Source organism: Leucopleurus acutus (genome assembly GCF_964270905.1).
Source record: "Leucopleurus acutus genome assembly, chromosome: 6".
NCBI classification, from domain to species: domain Eukaryota; kingdom Metazoa; phylum Chordata; class Mammalia; order Artiodactyla; family Delphinidae; genus Leucopleurus; species Leucopleurus acutus.
The window spans coordinates 93,752,406-93,775,228 of NC_139149.1; the positions used below are offsets into that span (position 1 = coordinate 93,752,406).

A 22,823-nucleotide genomic window follows, 5' to 3' on the forward strand; every position below is an offset into this window, starting at 1 on the left:
TTCAGTTGATAATCAGTGGGGCCCAAGATTTTCCATTCTAATGAACTCCCAGGTTATGTCACTGCCTACTAGTCCACAGACCTCATTTGGAGTAGCAGGATATAGAGTACTTAAAAAAAAAATGCCTGGGAATCACCTAATTCCTATTAAATCAAAATTACCTGCCATGTTCTAGGATTTGATACTTTTAATAAGCTCCCCAGGTGATTTCCAATATGCAGTCTAGAGCTGAAAACCATTATTCTATCTAGTGAAAATGGGAAAACCTCTAGGTTATTTCCAGCATTTGATTGATTAACTAATTATTCTTTGTCTGAGATTTAATCACACTGACTGTCCTCTTCCTTTAATTTCCTATTGGTGTTGTTAAGCCCTCTATCACTAATAGGGAGATTAAGCAAACACAACTGATGTGCAAGCAGGTAGGAAAATGTGGGAAGAAAAAGACCTAAAATGGGAACAGAAATATTGCTTGGCTAATTCTGAAGGCAAAACTTTCAGATAAGTAAGAGACGGTCAGAAAACTGTTCCTTTCTCTTACCCAGCAGCTGTTTATGTGACAAGTATCCTGAGAAGCCCCCAATTACATTGCTAAGCATATTTTAAAGCATGCTTATTTCTATTTCATTCTATTTCAGTTAGTATTCAATGACCTGCACCTCTATGATGCCTAGATTATTTCTGTTTATTGACCAAATTTCGACAAATTGTGTCCATTAAATAGATGGTACTTCAGTGGAATGGTTTTAGTGTTAGGCTGTTTTCAGTTACAAACCTGGAGGTTTGAGCAAGAAGAAAAATGCTTGGGTTAAAGCAAAGGTGATTTGGGTTGGATGTGAAGAATTCATTGACTATTAGAGTGACAAAAGCACTGTAATGAGCCACTGAACGGGCTTCGTGAGTCTTTATTTGTCAGTATTTAAGGGAAATCTCTTCTGAATGCTTTAGACCTCCACTAAATTAAAGACAGCGGGCTTGATGAAATGCTCTCTAGAGGTACCCTCTAGTTCTACAATCTAATATTTACTCCTATGAGTCGTGAAATTGTGACCGCCCCCCGCCCCTGCAAAATGAACGTTTTGGGTTTTGTAACATGCTTCTAGAAAGCTACTATCATCAGAATCGACTTTAAATGAAGCAAATAAAGCTCATAGACCATTCAAGAATATTACTTCCAGAGCATGGTGAAATGTGTAGAAAATCAGGTTTAATGACACTAACACTAAACTATGTACCACTATTAATTTTCCCAGGGGAGAATAATTGGACACATCTGTGTGTCCAGTGCCTGATAGACTGTAAGAATTACATAGAAAGATACCTGGTCCTCTTCCTACTTTCTGATTCAATAAGTCTAGGGAAGGGGCCAGAAAATTCATTTTTTTATTGGGAGCCCCAAGGTTTTCAGCCTTTATAAACCAATATTTTAATACCTCTCCTCTAAGATACTCTCTCCTTCTTATTGTGTGGCTACTGCAGGAAGGGTAAAGCATTTATTTAGATGGGAAGGCAGAGATGGAGATAGGTCTTAAACTGTACTGCTGCTTCCTATCTCACATTAGATCACAGAATAATTGACAATAATTGTTGCCGCACAGAGTCAAGCCTCAGGATACATAAAGACTATATCCTGATCTGGACAGGGAAGAAATTTTGAATTTTAATAATTTAATATTTTATTAATTATTTTAACCAGTAGCATAAGGCCTAATGCATTGAAAAAAAGGCTAAGTAGAATTATAAAAACGTATCTGGGCTTTCTAAACTACCACAGTTATACCCATTTTCACATCACAAAAGAAAATATAACATCATCTTTTATTTCTAATTAGTCTGGTGATAGCTACTCCAAAGGAACTGACCATTCATACCATAAGGCGAACACCCCTACAAGTATTATAATGGTTTAATCTTATATGCAGTAACTGCTACAGCTCACCTGAAAAACATGGCAGATACCTGCAAAGCCCTTACTGAAACTGACATTCAGAGTCAGTTAGTAAAAGTATGCCTAAATTTGGCAGCTACTAATCAGGTTTGACCCTTGTCCCAGTTAATTCCCTGGTGACCCATGGGCTATGACATGATAATATTGCTAGTTATGTCATATAGAAAAGGAATCTTGTCTAATCTATTCTTCATCAACAGCTGCTTTATTCATTTATTTAATGAATTTTTATTCAACCTATTTTTAAAAGACATGCTCAGTGGTTCATTAAGGGACCTTAAAGCTGATTTTAAACTACCCTCTTGGCCACCAGGGAAATTCTCCCTTATTAACAGGCTATTAACATCAGCAAAGTTTATGAGTCAGGATTAAAAAAAACAAAAACAAAAATAATATTGCCCTATTACATGAACTATAAAAGTATTCTTGAGGGTGAGTGTGAGTTTTTGCATAATCTTTCCAAGACTATATATATAGATTCCAAGATAATAAGGGAAGTGTATGAATTGGCATAATGAAACCATAAATAGTATTTAAAAATATATTTTTACATTAGAATTGATGGCTACACCTTACATACACAAATAAATGATATACTGGAAATAAAGTGATTAAAAAATGTAATTATCTTATCATGGATGTGTTACAAACCAAAAAATGAGGAAAAGTTGACATTCAACTTTTCCAAATCACCTTGCATTATAGCAGACCAAACGTCTCTATATCCAGACTTGATGAAAATGAACACACACACATGCGCACACACACACACACACACACACACACACACAATCTGTTTTGCTTGTCCTAGTTCCCCATCCAGAATATCAATAGACTGAAATAAAGACAATCTCTCCTACCCAGTATATATCTGGATGAGTTTCCTTCTGAAATTGGCCCCAAAAAATGCCAATTTTGTAATGAAAATAATCAGAAAATATTAAAATGGAAAAGAAAATATTAAAACAGAAAAACTGAGCAAAGACTATGAATTGAAAGTTTAAGAAAAAAATAGAAATGCTCAATAATTATGTAAAAAAGACATTTGACTTCAGCTATAATCCAGGAACTATAAATTAAATCAGGGAAATGTTGTTGTGTACATAATTCTTAAATGAAAAAAAAAATCTAGTTTTCATGCAGGTTAAAAATTGAGCAAACTATTGGTGTGTATCAAAACTGATACAAGATTTTTGAAGAGTAATTTGCTGCTAACAAATTTGTGTATGTAAATTCACATGTGACCAAGCAGTTTTATTTCTAGCAATCTGACACAGAAAAATGTGTACATATGGACAGATATGTATTTAAAATGCTCACTGGTTGTAATTGAGACTAATAGAATGTAATCTAATGTCCACTAAGAAGGAATTTGTTAAGTAAATTACAGGTCACCCAGAACTTGGGAAACTCCTGCAGGACTAAATAAAGAATGAAGTTAATCTCAATCGGCTGAAATGAAAGGATTTTGAAAATATAATGTACAATGAAATAAAAGTGATAGAAGAGTAAATATAGTGTACTCATTTTTGTAAAACAAAATCCCAGAATTTATATACACTTATGTGAATAAATATACACATGAATGTACACATATATACCAAACATTACCATAAAGTAATCACTTTATGGAAAAATGTAAGTTGGGGGGAATGGTGCTCATTGATGGGCATACATTTTCACTTTTAATTCTATACATTTGAGTATGACAAAAATTTTTCTAAAGAAAACTATAATATGAAATAATATATGCATTTGGCAGAGCAAGTTAATTATCCCAGTGTTACAGGTGAAGAAATTAACATTTAAAAAATATTTAACTAGGGCTTCCCTGGTGGCGCAGTGGTTGAGAGTCCGCCTGCCAATGCAGGGGACATGGGTTCGTGCCCCAGTCCAGGAAGATCCCACATGCCACGGAGTGGCTGGGCCCGTGAGCCATGGTCACTGAGCCTGTGTGTCCAGAGCCTGTGCTCTGCAGCGGAGAGAGGCCACAACAGTGAGAGGCCTGCGTACCACAAAAAAAAACAATAAAAAAATTAACTAGCTTATCCTAGGTCACATGATTCATTATAAAGTAGGGTTTTAAATTAATTTCCAGAATTGTATATATCTTCCTTAATATGTTTACATTAAAGACCCACAAACAATAGGTGTCTAAAGACCAAAGGGGGTGAGGGTGGGAGGAACATAGTTCCAGAAACTGTTTAAAATACAACATGGAGAAGGAACTAAGATGGTGGAGTAGAAGGATGTGCTCTCACTCCCTCTTGCGAGAACACCAGAACCACATCTAGCTGCTGGACAATCATTAACAGCAAGACACTGGAACTCACCAAAAAAGATAACCCACAACCAAAGACAAAAGAGAAGCCACAGTGAGATGGTAGGAGGGGTGCAATCACAGTAAAATCAAATCCCATAACTGGTGGGTCAGTGACTCACAGACTGGAGAACACTTATACACAGAAGTCCACCCACTGGAGTGAAGGTTCTGAGCCCCAAGTCAGGCTTACCAACCTGGGGGTCTAGCAACGGGAGAAGGAATTCCTAGAGAATCAGGTTTTGAAGGCTTGTGGGAATTGATTGCAAGACTTCGACAGGACTGGGGGAAATAGAGACTCCATTCTTGGAGGGCACACACAAAGTAGTGCTGCATTGGGACCCAGGGGAAGGAGCAGTGACCCCAGGGGAGACTGAACCAGACCTACCTGCTAGTGTTGGAGGGTCTCCTGTAGAGGCAGGGGGGTGGGGGGCTGTGGCTCACCATGGGGACAAGGACACTGGCAGCAGAAGTTTTGGGAAGTACTCCTTGGCATAAGCCCTCCCAGAGTCGGTCATTAGCCCCGCCAAAGAGCCCAGGTAGGCTCCAGTGTTGGGTTGCCTCAGGCCAAACAACCAACAGGGAGGGAACCCAGCCCCACCCATCAACAATCAAGTGGACTAAAGTTTTACTGAGCTCTGCCCACCAGAGCAACAGTCAGCTCTACCCACCACCAGTCACTCCCATCAAGCCTCTTAGATAGCCTCATCCACCAGAGGGCAGACAGCAGAAGCAAGACTACAATCCTGCAACCCGTGGAACAAAAACCACATTCAAAGACAGACACACAAGATGAAAAAGCAGAGGGCTATGTACCAGATGGGCTATGTACCAGATGAAGAAACAAGATAAAACCCGAGAAAAACAACTAAATGAAGTGGAAATAGGCAACCTTTCAGAAAAAGAATTCAGAATAATGAGAGTGAAGACGATCCAGGACCTTGGAAAAAGAATGGAGACAAAGATCGAGAAGATGCAAGAAATGTTTAACAAAGATCTAGAAGAATTAAAGAACAAACACCTAGAAGAATTAAAGAACAAACAAACAGAGATGAACAATACAATAACTGAAATGAAAACTACACTAGAATGAATCAATAGCAGAATAACTGAGGCAGAAGAACAGATAAGTGATCTGGAAGACAGAATGATGGAATTCACTGTTGCGGAACAGAATAAAGAAAGAAGAATGAAAAGAAATGAAGACAGTCTAAGAGACTTCTGGGATAACATTAAACACAACAACATTCGCATTATAGGGGTCCCAGAGGGAGAAGACACAGAGAAAGGACCCGAGAAAATATTTGAAGAGATTATAGTCGAAAACTTCCCTAACATGGGAAAGGAAATAGCCACCCAAGTCCAGGAAGCGCAGTGAGTCCCATACAGGAAAAACCCAAGGAGAAACACGCCGAGACACATAGTAATTAAATTGGCAAAAAATTAAAGGCAAAGAAAAATTATGGAAAGCAGCAAGGGCAAAACGAAAAATAACATACAAGGGAAATCTCATATGGTTAACAGTTGATTCCTCAGCACAAACTCTACAAGCCAGAAGGGAGTGGCATGATATACTTAAAGTGATGAAAGGGAAGAACCTACAACCAAGATTACTCTACCCATCAAGGATCTCATTCAGATTTGAGGGAGAAATCAAAAGCTTTACAGAGAAGCAAAAGCTAAGAGAATTCAGCACCACCAAACCAGCTCTATGACAAATGCTAAAGGAACTTCTCTAAGTGGGAAACACAGGAGAAGAAAAGGACCTACAAAACAAACCCAAACAATTAAGAAAATGGTCACAGGAACATACATATAGATAATTACCTTAAACGTGAATGGATTAAATGCTCCAAACAAAAGACACAGGCTTGCTGAATGGATACAAAAACAAGACCCATATGTATGCTGGCTACAAGAGACCCACTTCAGGCCTAGGGACACATACAGACTGAAAGTTAGGGGATGGAAAAAGATATTCCATGGAAATCAAAAGAAAGCTGGAGTAGCAATACTCATATCAGATAAAATAGACTTTAAAATAAAGAATGTTACAAGAGCCAAGGAAGGACAGTACATAATGATCAAGGGACCAATGCAAGAAGAAGACATAAAAATTCTAAATATATATGCACCCATCATAGGAGCACCTCAATACATAAGTCAGCTGCTAACAGCTATAAAAGAGGAAATCGAAAGTAACACAATAATAGTGGGGGACTTTAACACCTCACTTACACCAATGGGCAGATCATCCAAAATGAAAATAAATAAAGAAACAGAAGCTTTAAATGACACAATAGAGCAGATAGACTTAATTGATATTTATAGGACATTCCATCCAAAAACAGCAGATTAGACTTTCTTCTCAAGTGCGCATGGAACATTCTCCAGGATAGATCACATCTTGGGTCACAAATCAAGCCTCAGTAAATTTAAGAAAATTGAAATCATATCAAGTATCTTTTCTGACCACAACACTATGAGATTAGAAAAGAATTACAGGGATAAAAAACGTAAATAACACAAACACATGGAGGCTAAACAATATGTTACAAAATAACCAAGAAATCACTGAAGAAATCAAAGAGGAAATCAGAAAATACCTAGAGAAAAACGACAATGAAAACACGATGATCCAAAACCTATGGGACTCAGAAAAAGCAGTTCTAAGAGGGAAGTTTATAGTTATACAAGCCTACCTCAAGAAACAAGAAAAATCTCAAGTAAACCATCTAACCTTACACCTAAAGGAACTAGAGAAGAAGAACAAACAAAACCCAAAGTTAGCAGAAGGAAAGAAATCATAAAGATTAGAGCAGAAATAAAAGAAATAGAAACAAAGAAATCAATAGCAAAGATCAATAAAACTAAAAGCTGGTTATTTGAGAAGATAAACAAAATTGATAAACCATTAGCCAGACTCATCAAGAAAAACAGGGAGAAGACTCAAATCAATAAAATTAGAAATGAAAAAGGAGAAGTTACAACAGACACCACAGAAATACAAAGCATCCTAAGAGACTACTACAAGCAACTCTATGCCAATAAAATGGACAACCTGGAAGAAAAGGACAAATTCTTAGAAAGGTATAACCTTCCAGACTGAACCAGGAAGAAACAGAATATTTGAACAGACCAATCACAAATAATGAAATTGAAACTGTGATTAAAAATCTTCCAACAAACAAAAGTCCAGGACCAGATGGCTTCACAGGTGAATTCTATCAAACATTTAGAAAACAGCTAACACCCATCCTTCTCAAACTCTTCCAAAAAATTGCACAGGAAGGAACACTCCCAAACTCATTCTATGAGGCCACCATCACCCTGATACCAAAACCAAAGATACTCAAAAAAAGATATATACAGACTAATATCACTGATGAATATAGATGCAAAAATCCTCAACAAAATGCTAGCAAACAGAATCCAACAACACATTAAAAGGATCATACACCATGATCAACTGGGATTTATCCCAGGGATGCAAGGATTCTTCAATATACGCAAAGCAATCAGTGTGATACACCATATTAACAAATTGAAGAATACAAACCATATGATCATCTCAATAGATGCAGAAAAAGCTTTTGACAAAATTCAACACCCATTTATGATAAAAACTCTCCAGAAAGTGGGCATAGAGGGAACTTACCTCAACACAATAAAGGCCATATACAACAAACCCACAGCAAACATCATTCTCACTGGTGAAAAACTGAAAGCATTTCCTCTAAGATCAGAAATGAGACAAGGATGTCCACTCTCACCCCTATTATTCAACATAGTTTTGGAAGTCCTAGCCATGGCAATCAGAGAAGAAAAGGAAATAAAAGGAATACAAATTGGAAAAGAAGAAGTAAAACTGTCACTGTTTGCAGATGACATGATACTATGCAAAGAGAATCCTAAAAATGCCACCAGGAAACTCCTAGAACTAATCAATTAATTTGGTAAAGTTGCAGGATACAAAAGTAATGCACAGAAATCTCTTGCATTCCTATTCACTAATGATGAAAAATCTGAAAGAGAAATTAAGGAAACACTCCCATTTACCACTGCAACAAAAAGAATAAAATACCTAGGAATAAACCTACCTAGGGAGACAAAAGACCTGTATGCAGAAAACTATGACATTGATGAAAGAAATTAAAGATGGTACCAACAGATGGAGAGATATACCATGTTCTTGGATTGGAAGAATCAATATTGTGAAAATGACTATACTAACCAAAGCAATCTACAGATTCAATGCAATCCCTATCAAATTACCAATGGAAATTTTTACAGAACTAGAACAAATCATCTTAAAATTTGTATGGAGACACAAAAGACCCCAAATAGCCAAAGCAGTCTTGAGGGAAAGAAACGGAGCTGGAGGAATCAGACTCCCTGAATTCAGACTATACTACAAAGCTACAGTAATCAAGACAATATGGTCCTGGCACAAAAACAGAAATATAGATCGATGGAACAAGATAGAAAGCCCAGAGATAAACCCACACACCTATGGTCAACTAATCTATGACAAAGGAGGCAAGGATATACAATGGAGAAAAGACAGTCTCTTCAATAAGTGATACTGGGAAAACTGGACAGCTACATGTAAAAGAATGAAATTAGAACACTCCCTAACACCATACACAAAAATAAACTCAAAACGGATTAGAGACCTATATGTAAGACCGGACACTACAAAACTCTTAGAGGAAAACATAGGAAGAACACTCTTTGACATAAATCATAGCAAGATCTTTTTTTGATCCACCTCCTAGAGTAATAGAAATAAAAATAAATAAACAAATGGGACCTAATGAAACTTAAAAGCTTTTGTACAACAAAGGAAACCATAAACAAGACGAAAAGACAACCTGCAGAATGGGAGAAAATATTTGCAAATGAATCAACGGACAAAGGATTAATCTCCAAAATATATAAACAGCTCATGTAGCTCAATATTAAAGAAACAACCCAAGCCAAAAAATGGGCAGAAGACCTAACTAGACATTTCTCCAAAGAAGACATACAGATGGCCAGGAAGCACATGAAAAGCTGCTCAACATCACTAATTATTAGAGAAATGCAAATCAAAACTACAATGAGGTATCACCTCACACCAGTTAGAAGGGGCATCATCAGAAAATCTACAAACAACAAATGCTGGAGAGGGTGTGGAGAAAAGGGAACCCTCTTGCACTGTTGGTGGGAATGTAAACTGATGCATCCACTATGGAGAACAGTATGGAGGTTCCTTAAAAAACTAAAAATAGAATTACCATATGATCCAGCAATCCCACTACTGGGCATATACCCTGAGAAAACCATAATTGAAAAAGACACACGCACCCCAATGTTCATTGCAGCACTATTTACAATAGCCAGATCATGGAAGCAACGTAAATGCCCATCGACAGACAAATGGATAAAGAAGAAGTGGTACATATATACAATGGAATAGTATTACTCAGCCATATAAAGGAACGAAACTGAGTCATTTGTTGAGACATGGATGGATCTAGAGACTGTCATACAGAGTGAAGTAAGTCAGAAAGAGAAAAACAAATATCATATATTAACGTATGTATGTGGAACCTAGAAAAATGGTACAGATGAACCAGTTTGCAGGGCAGAAGTTGAGAAACAGATGTAGAGAATAAATGTATGGACACCAAGGGGGGAAAACCGTGGTGGGGTGGGGATGGTGGTGTGCTGAATTGGGCGATTGGGATTGACATGTATACATTGATGTGTATAAAATTGATAACTAATAAAAATGTGCAGTATAAACAAACAAACAAAGAAAAAACAACTAATACTAAACTTTCTTTGGGTTATTTGTATGAAATATGTTAATATAAATGTTTCAGACATTACATGAAATATCTAAAAATCTTATATGTTCTGGTATAATGTTATAAGTCATAATTCTAGTTATTACTTTAAAATGTATATCTCAGAAATAACTTAATTTTCTTATCAATTGCATTATTATGTACTTTCATCAAATCTTTAACCATGGTCATTCTAAGTCTTTTGTCATTTACAGAGAGTTCTGGGTGTACTCTGATGCTTTTGCAAAAATGTTCCTATAAAAGGGTTTCATCTTCAAGGAATTCATGGAAAAGACTTTGACAAGTACAGGTTTCTGGTAACTGACTATACTGCTGAACTGAATGAATAACCATTTTCAGAACTCTAATGGAAAACTGATGAATTCATAAAAGTGCTAACAAAAGATCAAGATAAAAAAAAAAGGGACTGAGTGAACTGATGAGGATAATTATAATTTTTGTGACTTCCTGTTTGACTAATAATAAAAAAAAATCCCACAGGACTCAGAGGCAAAAAATATACAAATCAATTTTCACTGCAAAGTAAAGGAGCTGTTACAGTGGAGGATTCCTGGACTGAATGTCAATATTATGACACAGTATGAGTGTGTTTCGTGTTTGGTAATTGCAATCACTGTTGCTTTTGTTGTGGTCATCCATTTACAATGCTTGGTGTCAGTTCACTTATCTCTTGTAAAAGTAAAATACAGTGTGTGTGTGTGTGTGTGTGTGTCTGTGTGTGAAAATAAATAAAAAATAAATTTAAAAAAAGGTTTTGGCCATAAGATAAATAAGTACTAGAGATGTAATGTACAACATGATAAAGATAATTAACACTGCTGTACTATACATATGAAAGTTGTTAAGCGAGTAATCCTAAGAGTTCTCATCATAAGGAAAAAATTTTTTTTCCTTATTTCTTTAATTTTGTATTGATATGGGATGACGGATACTCACTAAACTTATCATGATCATCATTTCATGATGTATATAAGTCCAATCACTATGCTGGACACCTAAACTTATACAGTACTGTATGTCATTTATATCTCAGTACAACTGGGAAAAAAATTAAATTCTAAAAAAAAAAAAATACAACATGGAATAACTAAAATGATGTACACATAACTGCTTTACACTCTTGAAAAATAATTAGTTCTATAGTCATTTTAAGTAACAACACAATTACAAATGATGAGTAATGAAGACTAAGATATTTTTCAAATACTCTTCAAATTTATAGCAAAAGCCATAGAAATAAGATTATTTTATATTTAGCATTTTATAGACCCTTATATATGATTGAATTTAACCTACTGGTTTTAAAGAGGAGAAAACTGAGGCCCAGATAGGGCCAACATTCAAGTCCATGTCTCAGTAATAACAGAATTTTAAAGTGGAACTACCTAAAATAGTTACACCAAAAACACATGCTTCAAGCATATACAAAAGAATGTTTTCAAAATATTACTTTTATTCTCATAGAATGTATGTTTGAGTTTTTTTTTTTTTTAAGGATAATCACGCCTGCCTAAAAGTTAAATGATGTTCCTTTTCGGTGTCTTTCTAACTTTTTTCTTTTTTCATCACAATTTATAGTACAATTTTACATCATGGCTCAGTACACATATCCATGATGAAAAGTTTTAAGGCATTATATTGACCCTAATTATGTGCAAAGCATTTTGATACTGTCTTTTCTATTCTATTGTAATCTAGTTTATTTTATACTAATCTATTCTATTTCAATAAAAATTTAATGTTGGTCAGGGTCCACAGAAATGACTTTACAATCCACTAACGAGTTGCAACCAGTGATTGGAGAGTACTATTCAATTGTATGGACAAAGGTCGAAATAGAAAATTAGGGAACTAATCTTAGTGCTTCTTTTATATATGTGCAGCAAATTGGCCTTCTAACGAATTCAGGAACGTAAAGCCACTGGACATGAATTTTCTTTTTCTGAGGTTTTATGATCCCAGAGGCTATGGAAATCATTGCACAACAGTGCCTGCCACAGTGCTTTCCCTCCAGAGTTGCATCACTGAGACTGGTGATTCCCAGAAGTTTGTGTTTTATATTCCCATCATCACAATGAAAATTTGGGGTAGTTAAGTCTGATTTTGTCCTACATGGCAGTGTGTTAAACTGTGGGCCAGTATAAAACACATTTGGGATTCTCTTTGAGTAAAATTTTTATAGAAAATGATATATCTATAGATATTTAAAGCTTTTATGTATTATTAATATATCACTAAAAATTATCATCTCTCTGATATAGACAAAACTTTGGACATCCCCGAAAATTACAAAAAGAGTCATAATAAAAAGAGTATAATTTTTTGTTGTTCCTTCCTTTTTTAAAATTCTGAAATTACATAAGCAATACATGTTTTTAGAGAAATATGTCACTATAAATATGCAAAATTTTAAAAATATTTTCTTACCACATCAATAACCAATGTCAATTTTGGGGTGTCTATATGCTGACCTCCCTGTTATAGCTCCATGGTAGTGTGACAGTTAAAAGAACATAAAATACACATCCATAAGTAATTCACTGGGTGTATATCCAAAAGAACTGAAAGCAGGGTCTAGAAGAGACTTGTATATTCATGTTCACAGAAGCACTATTCACTATAGCCAAGAGGTGGAAGCAACCCAAAGGTCCATCAGCAGATGAACGAATAAACAAAATGCGATAAATACAAAAAAATAATAATAATTCAAGACAGTAACTGCGATTGCTTCTCTCTGTATATTTTTAATCCTCACAAGGAATTATCATTCTTTTTAACTTTGACAATCTAATTATGAAAATAATTAGTTTTTTTAAAAAAATATGTAATTGTTTATAAGTGAAGAAAAACATTTTTTACAAATTTCTTGTGAAAAATTTTAATTCTCTTAAATTTTATTAAAACACTTTATTTTAAAAATACAAAACACTCTAATATAATTAAAATAATCTTTATCTTCTTTTAAAATTTCTACCTTTTATGTCATGTTTAATAAAAAAAGACGCAGATGTAGAGAATAGACTTGAGGACACGGGGAGGGGGAAGGGTAAGCTGGGACGAAGTGAGAGAGTGGCACTGACATATATACACTACCAAATGTAAAATAGATAGCTAGTGGGAAGCAGCCACATAGCACAGGGAGATCAGCTCTGGGCTTTGTGACCACCTAGAGGGGTGGGATAGGGAGGGTGGGAGGGAGACACAAGAGGGAGGGGATATGGGGATATATGTATACGTATAGCTGATTCACTCTGTTATACAGCAGAAACTAACACAATATTGTAAAGCAATTATACTCCAATAAAGATGTTTAAAAAATAAAACAAAATGACAAGTCAAGCTTTAATGGTGATAAAAGGGGGAAAAAAGTCATCATGTCATAGCTTTTACCTACATTTTTCTAGTACTTTCAGTTATTTCATGCTTTTTTAACTTTTCATCTACAATCTATTTCATGCTTTTGTAACTTTTCGTCTACAATCTATTTCATGCTTTTTAAACTTTTAGTCTACAATCCATCTATAATCTATAGTCTTTCTGATGCCTTTTAAACTTTTAATGTACAATTCATCTCATGTTTTGTTTTATGGTAGGGATCTAACTTTATTTTTTCCATACTGTGAACCATTTGTTCTAACACTATTTATTGAATAATCTATACATTTGCCATTAAAAAATGTTAACTTTATAAAAACCAAATTACCATATAGGCTTTAGACCCTATCCAAACTTTCTATTACATTCCATTGAGCCAATTCCATTCTGAACTAATACCATACTGCTTTAATACTTATTACTTTTTAACATTTTAATACTTGGGGAGTGTCCTTCCACATAGCTATTCCTTTTAAATGTCTGGCTATTTTATTAAATGTATTTTCCAGGAACACTTTAGATTATTTTTGTTCAATTAAAAACAAAATGAAACATTGGGAATTGACTGAAGATGGTTAAATGCATAGCTTAATCTTAGAACAACTGACATTTTCATCATTTGAGTCTTCTCATCTTGCAGTGTGGTAATTCTTCATTCATTTAAGTTTTCTGTTATGTCTTGGTAAAACACTGTGGTTTGATTTTTATTTTAAATTATCTGTAATTACCTGTAAGTGTCAGAGTCTGTCTTTCTGTCTCTCACCTCCACCCCTCCCCTAGTCAATGAAATTAAATACACCTTAAATACATGCAACATCCTCACTGTATAGAAAAATAATCTCCCTGGGAAACAGTTATTTGAGTTCAAGAAGTATTCAAATCAGAACAAAACCTGAGTTATTCTTAGAGTCATAATGCTCTATCATCTCCATTAAAACAAACTTCAGGGCTTCCCTGGTGGCGCAGTGGTTGAGGGTCCGCCTGCCGATGCAGGGAACACAGGTTCGTGCCCCGGTCCGGGAAGATCCCACATGCTGTGGAGCGGCTGGGCCAATGAGCCATGGCCGCTGGGCCTGCGTGTCTGGAGCCTGTGCTCCGCAAAGGGAGAGGCCACAACAGTGAGAGGCCCACGTACCGCAAAAAAAAAAAAAAAAAAAAAAAAACTTCATGGGCAAAAGGACTTTGGATAAACCAAAAATAACCATTATCAGTGAGGTAGTAACATGTGAAAATTATGTTTCCAGTTTATCTTTTATAACTTCATGATGAATTAATATAGTGACTATTTTGGAAATATCTATGTTAATGTACAGAAGCATCCATGATACCATTATAAACTGTCAAATTTAATGCATAAAATTGCTATTGGCTTGAGAAATGGAGTATGTCTGATATTTAGGAAATTCACATTTATCCTAATATAATGAGTACAAATGTTACTTGACATAAGCACAATTGACGAGTATCCAGTATCCCCTTCTTTTCTTCCTCATCCCCATGCCAGTTCCTTAATTCTTCCTCCAGTTGAACCAATTAAGTCGATAAATAGATGATACATCTCAGATTAATGCAAAGCAGAACTCTAAGGAGGATATTTTTCTCCAGGCTTGTGCAACTCCCTAACCATGAGAGTGGTATGCAAGTGCTTGCTTTTCTGAGAATGACATCTCACACTTCTTTTTTCCACTCCTGTAGCAAACAGTGAGTGTTCTGTTCATCAAATGACACTCTCATATCACATGTAGATAATTTTGAACTCGTCTATAGTCAAAGATAGTATTATAATGACAGTCAACTCTTTTGCTGCAAAACATTCAGAATAAATGATCATTACTACCATAATAACAAAATTCTTCTAATCGTAATATTTTCAGATATTTCTGACTTTTCTTCTCAATGTACTCTCAATAATCCTTCAAATGTGTAGTACTCACTCTCTGATCTCACTGCTAGGTTACCTACTTCTACCCAACCCACAGTTTGCACTCCTGCGGTGTAAGTGCCTGACATTAGGCTTTTGATTGTCAAGGCATCCATTTCAAAGACATCCATCTCAAATGAACATATTGCCAGCTGCTAGTATAACACCTAGAAAAGAAGCCAGACTGCCCCCACTCATGAAGTTCCCCTTTCAGAAAGCTCTAAGTAACCTAGATAACTAATATTTTAAGTGACCCCGCTTTTTCCATTCCCACACCTGAATTCCTGCTCTTATATTTTAAATTTGCCAATAAAGAGTGAATCTGTGAAACCCTAGGTACCCCACTCTCAACTGTAATACAGGAAGAGCCCCAGGTTCATACTTTGTCTTTCTCTCTACCCGTGACCTCGCCGTGTAGCCATTGAGCCTGCCATACCTCCAAGACCTGTGAGTGACAACCCTTGCTTTTTCAAAGTTCCCTGATGGTCATTGCTGAGGTGTGTCTTGAAATCATAAGAACCACAAGGACTCATCCAGCCACAGTGTTGACTCTGGTCCAGAAAATGTCTGTGGGTACTCCCCTCAAGTAGTAGGGGGCCAGGTGAGTGCCTCAGGCATTCCTAGTAGATAGCATCACTATCAATAGGCTAAAACTGCCACAAAACAATTCTCCCAAACTATCTGTACATAAATCTGTGTCTATGACTATGCCTGTATCATCTATATTTACGGCTAATAAACACTCACATGCATACACACGCAAATATCCGAACCATGCAAAAAAGCATGAACAAAAATCATCTTTTTTCAAACTTTTCAATTTGTAGATGAGGGAACTTAGGGAAACTGAAGTCCTTGAAACTGACTTAGTTTAAAGCTAGGACTACATCTCTCTTGATGCCCTCAGTTCAGTACTCTTTTTGACCTTTTCAAACATCCCTCGGCTTTGTCTTGTACCAGAGCAGTTCCAGAGAACAGGCATAATTTTATATACTTTCTTTATACCCCTTGAGCCTTTAGCATAGCATTAGATGATATTTCCTGAATCACATTAAACAGTATTTTACAGAGCATTTCAAATAACTGTATCTCCTATAGTTAAAATGAACATCCCTTTCTTTAAATCTGAGAAAGATCATCAAATTACAACAAATATTATCAACTTATATCAAAATGAACAGCATATTAGGAGAGATTTTTCTCTCATTTTCCACAAGGATATTTTTGAGTCACTTTTGGAAATGTTTTAGATGGGCATAATTTTAGAAATGTATGCAAATAATGAGTCTATCGTAGTGTTTCCCTTAATTTTACAATATCTCCAGAAACTACAAATCCAAAAAAAGGAAAAAAAAGGAAATAATTGAAATCAATAAGAAAGCTTATGGACATGTAAAGTTATTAGTAAAATACAAAGGTTTTAATTAAAGATGTTGGCTTTTAACAAAGGCTTGCTGTTATCCTGATTGATCGAGCCTGCTGGCTCAGCGCTTTCTCTTTTCCCCATTAGCTCCCACTTGCTTTTCTCTGCTCTAATTGGATATTTACTACATTGGCACCTTCTTTTTAAACAGGGTTTGTTCCACAAAGATTGTAAATACGACTACACTTTAGCAAACTGTATCTGTAAGCATGTATGTAAGTATAATTAGTATATTATTTTCATAATTTGTCATTTTGGTTTTGCAATCTATAGGAAACTTTTGGAAATTTCATGGAAAAAAGTATAATTTAGTTTCAAGTTGCTACATTTTCTTGCTGAAATTTTGAGGAACAAAAATATATAATTATTTTCTTAGGTTTTAATATTCACTTCAAAGAAGTTCCAGATATATTTTAGAATGAATAAAAGTAGATATAGATATATAGATATTTCTAAACTTTGCTCTAGAACTGAATAGAATCCATAAGCCAGAGCAAGTTTTTTTTCCTTTTATGAAACTGAAATTTTTAATATATTGCAACTACTGAAAGTAATTTTCTGTGTGCACAAGCATAATAAATTAATGAGAAAAATGCTAAATAATTTCTAATTTTTTCCTAGCATGTTCTATAATGTCTGTATAGAAACAGTAAATAACATAAAGTGTTGTTTGGAACAAGTTTTTACTTTGCCAATATAGTAGTACCCTCCATTCACAATTATCTACAACAGAACAAATACACTGCTTGTATTAATTTCAATGCTACTTTATTTTTAATTAAAAAAAAAAGATTTTGAGATAACTAGCTAGGAAGAATACTTTAGAAGTAAAGGGTAAATTCCCCAGAAGTTTTCTTTTTGTTAAAATAATGCCTTAGCTTCAATCAATTTAATGAACATTTCAGTGGTCAGAAGACATCTGTTTACTCCAGTAATTGAAACATGCATTTCCTCATTAATTTATCTTTTTTGGTGTGACACTTTGATTTAAGAGACAAACAATTTTTTAACCTATTGTCAAGTGCACTTTATTTTTCAATTAGTTTCTAAGCAAGAAATGTTACTTATAAAGCAACTAGAAGACTGAAGAATAGATTGAGTGGTAATCAGCTGAGAAAATTTTAGTTATACAACCAGCAGTTAAAGACAATTATAACTACTTTAATACACAATGTGTAAGGTTGGGGGAATCAAACTGTAATATTTTGATATAAGCTCCCCTCATCCTCTAAAACGCAGTTCCTAACTGAGATGACAAAAGGAACGTGTAAAATGAAACAACTACCCAGGCTGATAATAGGAAGCTGGAGAAAGCTGGCCTGATATTGTGCTTAAAGATAAAAAAGGATATGCAGCATCTATTTTATATGAGATGTGTGCTTCATATATCTTGCAGGGACAGAGATAACTTCTTTCCTTTAATCATTATTATTTATTTCTTAAAGCTTAGTCTCTCTCACACCTAAACCTACGAGCTCAAACCTTAGGACTCAGTTCTGATGCATAGAGAGAGTTGTCATTCTTACCAGTAAGCCTGCTAAATAATACTACTATAAGCTTCAGACTTCACACAGCAGATAGGTTTGTCTCCCCTGACATGAGTACATTAATCCACTGAATCAATTTACTTAAGCTGTGCTGTGGAGCAATGCGGACACGATTTAACTGAGCTTAAAAGCACTTTCAAGTTTGAGTCACAGCTCCATGTATAATGCAGGCCCACAGTATTCCTTCATAAGTTCTATTATGACCTTTTGCAACTATGTGAGAAATATTTCTGTTAGGTTTATAGGGTCATGATGATCTAACATCAAAAAGGATTTAAAAAGAATGAATTTAAGTTACTTTAGAAAATCAGACTCATGAGTAAAACAGTAAGAAGGGAACAGCTGGCTAGATTCTACCAGCACAATGAACTCGCTTTAATATTTATAAAATTCTTTAGGTTGTCTAAGTTTGTTTTTTTTTTTCTTTTTTTAGGAGTTTGTTTAGAAAAACATTTTAATTTTTGGATCATTTTAGAAAAAAACTTTTTAAAAATAGCTGCTGGCTCCAGAGTTTACAGTCTGAACATTATGAAATGCTATAGAGGAAAATGATACACTTACATTATTCAACATGCAATCAAAGCTAACTGTAGCAACCAGTACACAGAAGAAGCTGCAACATGTTACCAAATTTTACTAAAAATTTATAAAGTTTTTATAGTTATGCATGGTGAACTGTTGACCATAGCAATGGGAAGAAAAATTTTCCTCTACCCTTCTAGATTCTTCTGGCTGACCTACGAATGATATTGACATGAATCAGATTAAAAGGAGAAAATCAAACAAAAGTTGAATAACCTGTATACACTGGAGAAATCCAACAAAACTGAATAACTCGCCAAAATGGCTGAAACTCTCACCTTAACTACCATCTTCAGCTAAAGACAAAAGAGGATGTTGGGCAAAGGTGTTTGGGACTTCAAAGGGGAGGAAGCCAACTGACATGGAGAGAGAAAAGCAAAGGTTTGGTACACAAATGTTTGCGGGGCTATGCAAAGACACTGGGACTCAGAGAGGAATATTAACAAACAGCCTTTGCCAAGTTCCCCCTCATCTACCACATCTAGTTCACACTATAGTTACCTGTGGTGATAGTTCCCTCCCTGGAACAGGTCCTCTAACTACACTCTTTTAGGCAGTTAGGGGGAAGGTTCCTTCTGAGTCTTTCAGGCCTTAAAAATAATCAACTTAAATTAATCCTCACGCCAAAGAGACACATATTAGGGTGTCAAATTTTGTTCCCCTGAAATAGTAAGCTGTCAATTTATTCATGCTCTCTTTCCATTTCATGAAATCTATTAAAAACAAAACACAAAACTTCTTCCTCATTTCTTCTTTTTAAAACTTCTGACCCCTACAGACCTGCTCTCAAGCTTACCATCGTTGTCACCAGCATTTTTCCTTTCCCATATCTCTGTTCAGAGATGTTTTCATTCTGATCATCACTCTTTGCTTCATTTTACCCTAGCAAGTCATTCATTATCATGGACTTGTTCTCCTAGAACCTGAAGCATTTGTCTTTATGGTGACTCCTCACCGTTTAGTGACACAGAGGGTCATTCCTGGCATACTTGCTTTTTTAGGAGGAAACACCTGTGGGAGGATGTCAGCATTGATATAATGTGGTGAATGAAATGTATTCTTAATGTCAGTTTCCTTAGCTAAGGTGTGGCGCTTCTAAATATTTTACCTTTCTTCCCTAATAGATGCAAAATCTCCAAGAGTAATTATCCATAAAAATAAGGAAATACTTGGCAAATCATGAAGTTGAATACCTCCAGAGAAGCCCTCAGTGAAGTGAACTTATTTCAGTCATAAGGAAAGACATCATTTGTAAGTAATGATATAAGATCATGTCTTTCAGATCCTAAGATGTACTTTTGTATGGTCAGTCAACAAAAAAAGCAGAATATTTTCAAAAACTTGCCCAGACTGTTTTCTGATTTTTAAAAAGTTCAATCAGGGTTCAGAGATAAGTGCATCTGAAGTGGGCCTAAGGGTAATATATTTTAACTAACAGAAGGGCTATCAGCAATGTAAAGGAAGCCTGGAAATTTTACATTTCTTTGGAAAAATGTTCAATCATGGATGTTACATCTCCATGGACTCTCTGGAGGTCTAATATCTCTATGGAATCTCTCATGAGGTCTAATTCTCAAAATTTCTGATCATATTTCTAAAATTCAGGTCTTACAATAAGTACATCTTTGAGTACTTCCAAAATACAATGTGCCCCTAGATGTTGGACTTTTTAACTATGGATATGTAATTTACCTTTCAAGTATCTCAAACAAGGAGAGAGAGAACAGGAGCAAATGTCAAGGGCAAGCAGCCTCCACTTCACTCCAGGGTTTTTGCTTTTTTATTCCCCAGCCATCTATGTCACTAGCCTTCACAGGTGGAACTGGCCTGCAGGAGTTTTGCTTCCACATTCATTCATTGTTTTAAGTAGGATTAAGTTTTCTAGGAGTATCTACTTTATCTTATTATAACATTAGCTATTATTTATTAGGCCCTTAGTATATGCCAAAACATTTTTAAGCATTTCAACCACATTATTGTATTGAATTTGATTACAAAATAGCAGCCCTCTGAGGTAAGTGTAATATCTCCATTTTATAGATATGGTAACTGAGGTTTAGAAAAATTAAATCACTTTCTCATGATAGAAAGTGGAAACAGCTGAGATTTGTATCATCTGGCTGATTATAAATCCAGTGGCCTTGCCCACTAAACTGCTGTGCAATATTGTGTACAGGAAACAGTACTATCCTTAGATTTAGGACACTTAAGTTAAAATCCCAGGTATCAGCTGTGTAAATTTAACAGCTCCCACAATCATTTCCTCAGCTTACATTTCCCCAATTGTGAAATGAGGCTAATGAAAACTGTCCTCGTAAACTAACAGGAATATTGTGAAAATAAATTTTAAAATGGAAATGTTTTATAAACCATAAAGATCCATGCAAATGAATACTACTCTAAAATTTGGATTTGCACATAGCAGTAAATGTTTACTGAAGTAACTAACATTAAACAAGTAAATGTTTACTGAATTTAGACTCTGTGGAATAGGCATGGTGACCATTAAGCCAATTTTATGTTACTATAGTAAGTTTAGTTTCTACACTGGAAAATTAGGTGAATTTAATGACTGCATGGCTGATGATTTGATAGCATGAGCTATGGCTTGATGACTTTCTTAGTCAAGACTTCCTCCCACCCCCACTTGGTGGCAAGTAGCAAAAGTAATTTCAATGTACTAAAACATTGTGTTTCTTAAGGTTCCTAACAAAAAAAAATGCATTTGGACCTCAGGAAGACCAGAGAATCAGGGACAAGGGAGCTCAGGAAGAACCAGGGACCTCAGGAAGACAAGAGAACCAGAGAACTTCTTCTCAGGAAGACCAGAGAACCAGAAAGTAAAAACTGGTCAAAAACTGTTACTCTCTCTCTCCAATTCTCCTTTGCCTCTGCATGGCTGATTTATCCTTCTGTGTCATGAAGGACTGGTTATTTCTGCTTCTCATTAATACACATTTTCTCCAATACCATAGTGAATGCACTTCACACAGTAATCTAATCTTACTTTAGAATCCTGCTTAAAATTCTTGTCAAAACATTGTTGCCATAAAACATTGTTTCTATTAAATAAGTTAATTTAAGTCTATACTTTAATCCAACAGTATAACAGATATCCACAATATCTAATATTTGTATGTTCAAATTTTTAATATTTTCTATGTCTTCTATGCTAAAAAAAGAAATACATTTCAAATAGCCTCCACATTGTTTTCCACTTATTATTTCAGCTGTTATTATAGCAGGAAGAAAAGTCTTTACCATTTATATAGACCATTTTGTATTTCCTTTTTAAAGAAAACATTTATCCTTAAGATTAGTGAAAGTTCAGTGCTGATTTAAGTATCAGATGACTTTAAGAATGCTGAAAACATTAGATATTTGTCTTTATGTTCAGTATACTTTGTTTTTAAATGTCTTAGCAGTGATTATCATCCCTCATACTTATTTTAATGACTAATACAAGAAACAATATACACTAAGGGTGAGATACATTTTGTGATTTAATAGTGAATCTATATTTATAATTCACATAGTTTATATCTCTGTACCTGGAACACAGTGGGTACAGAGTACACTCTTCCTTTCTTTTTTCTTTCTCCAGTGAATGAATAGTGATGTAACTATTTGGGAAAAGTACTGAGAAATTCAGTTAACCTGAAATTCAGTTAATTATCATTTTGTATACATTTGGTTTTCCTACTTCCTCTGATGTACAGACTCTGAAGTCATGGTTAATAGCAACACATTTGTGTTGCTATCATTAATCCAGAATCCACAAAGAAATATAGGAAACAACTACATATTACATTTAATTTGAAAGCTTTGAGATTAGGCAGTTTACTTAGAAAG

General features: G+C 35.1%; 1 protein-coding gene across 2 annotated transcripts in view; it reads right to left on the reverse strand.

Annotated features, from left to right (window-relative positions):
* ERBB4 (erb-b2 receptor tyrosine kinase 4) overlaps nt 1–22,823 on the reverse strand; it is a gene marked incomplete at both ends in the record, with an annotated part of 1,126,414 nt that overhangs the window by 321,333 nt on the left and 782,258 nt on the right. The window lies entirely within an intron of this gene.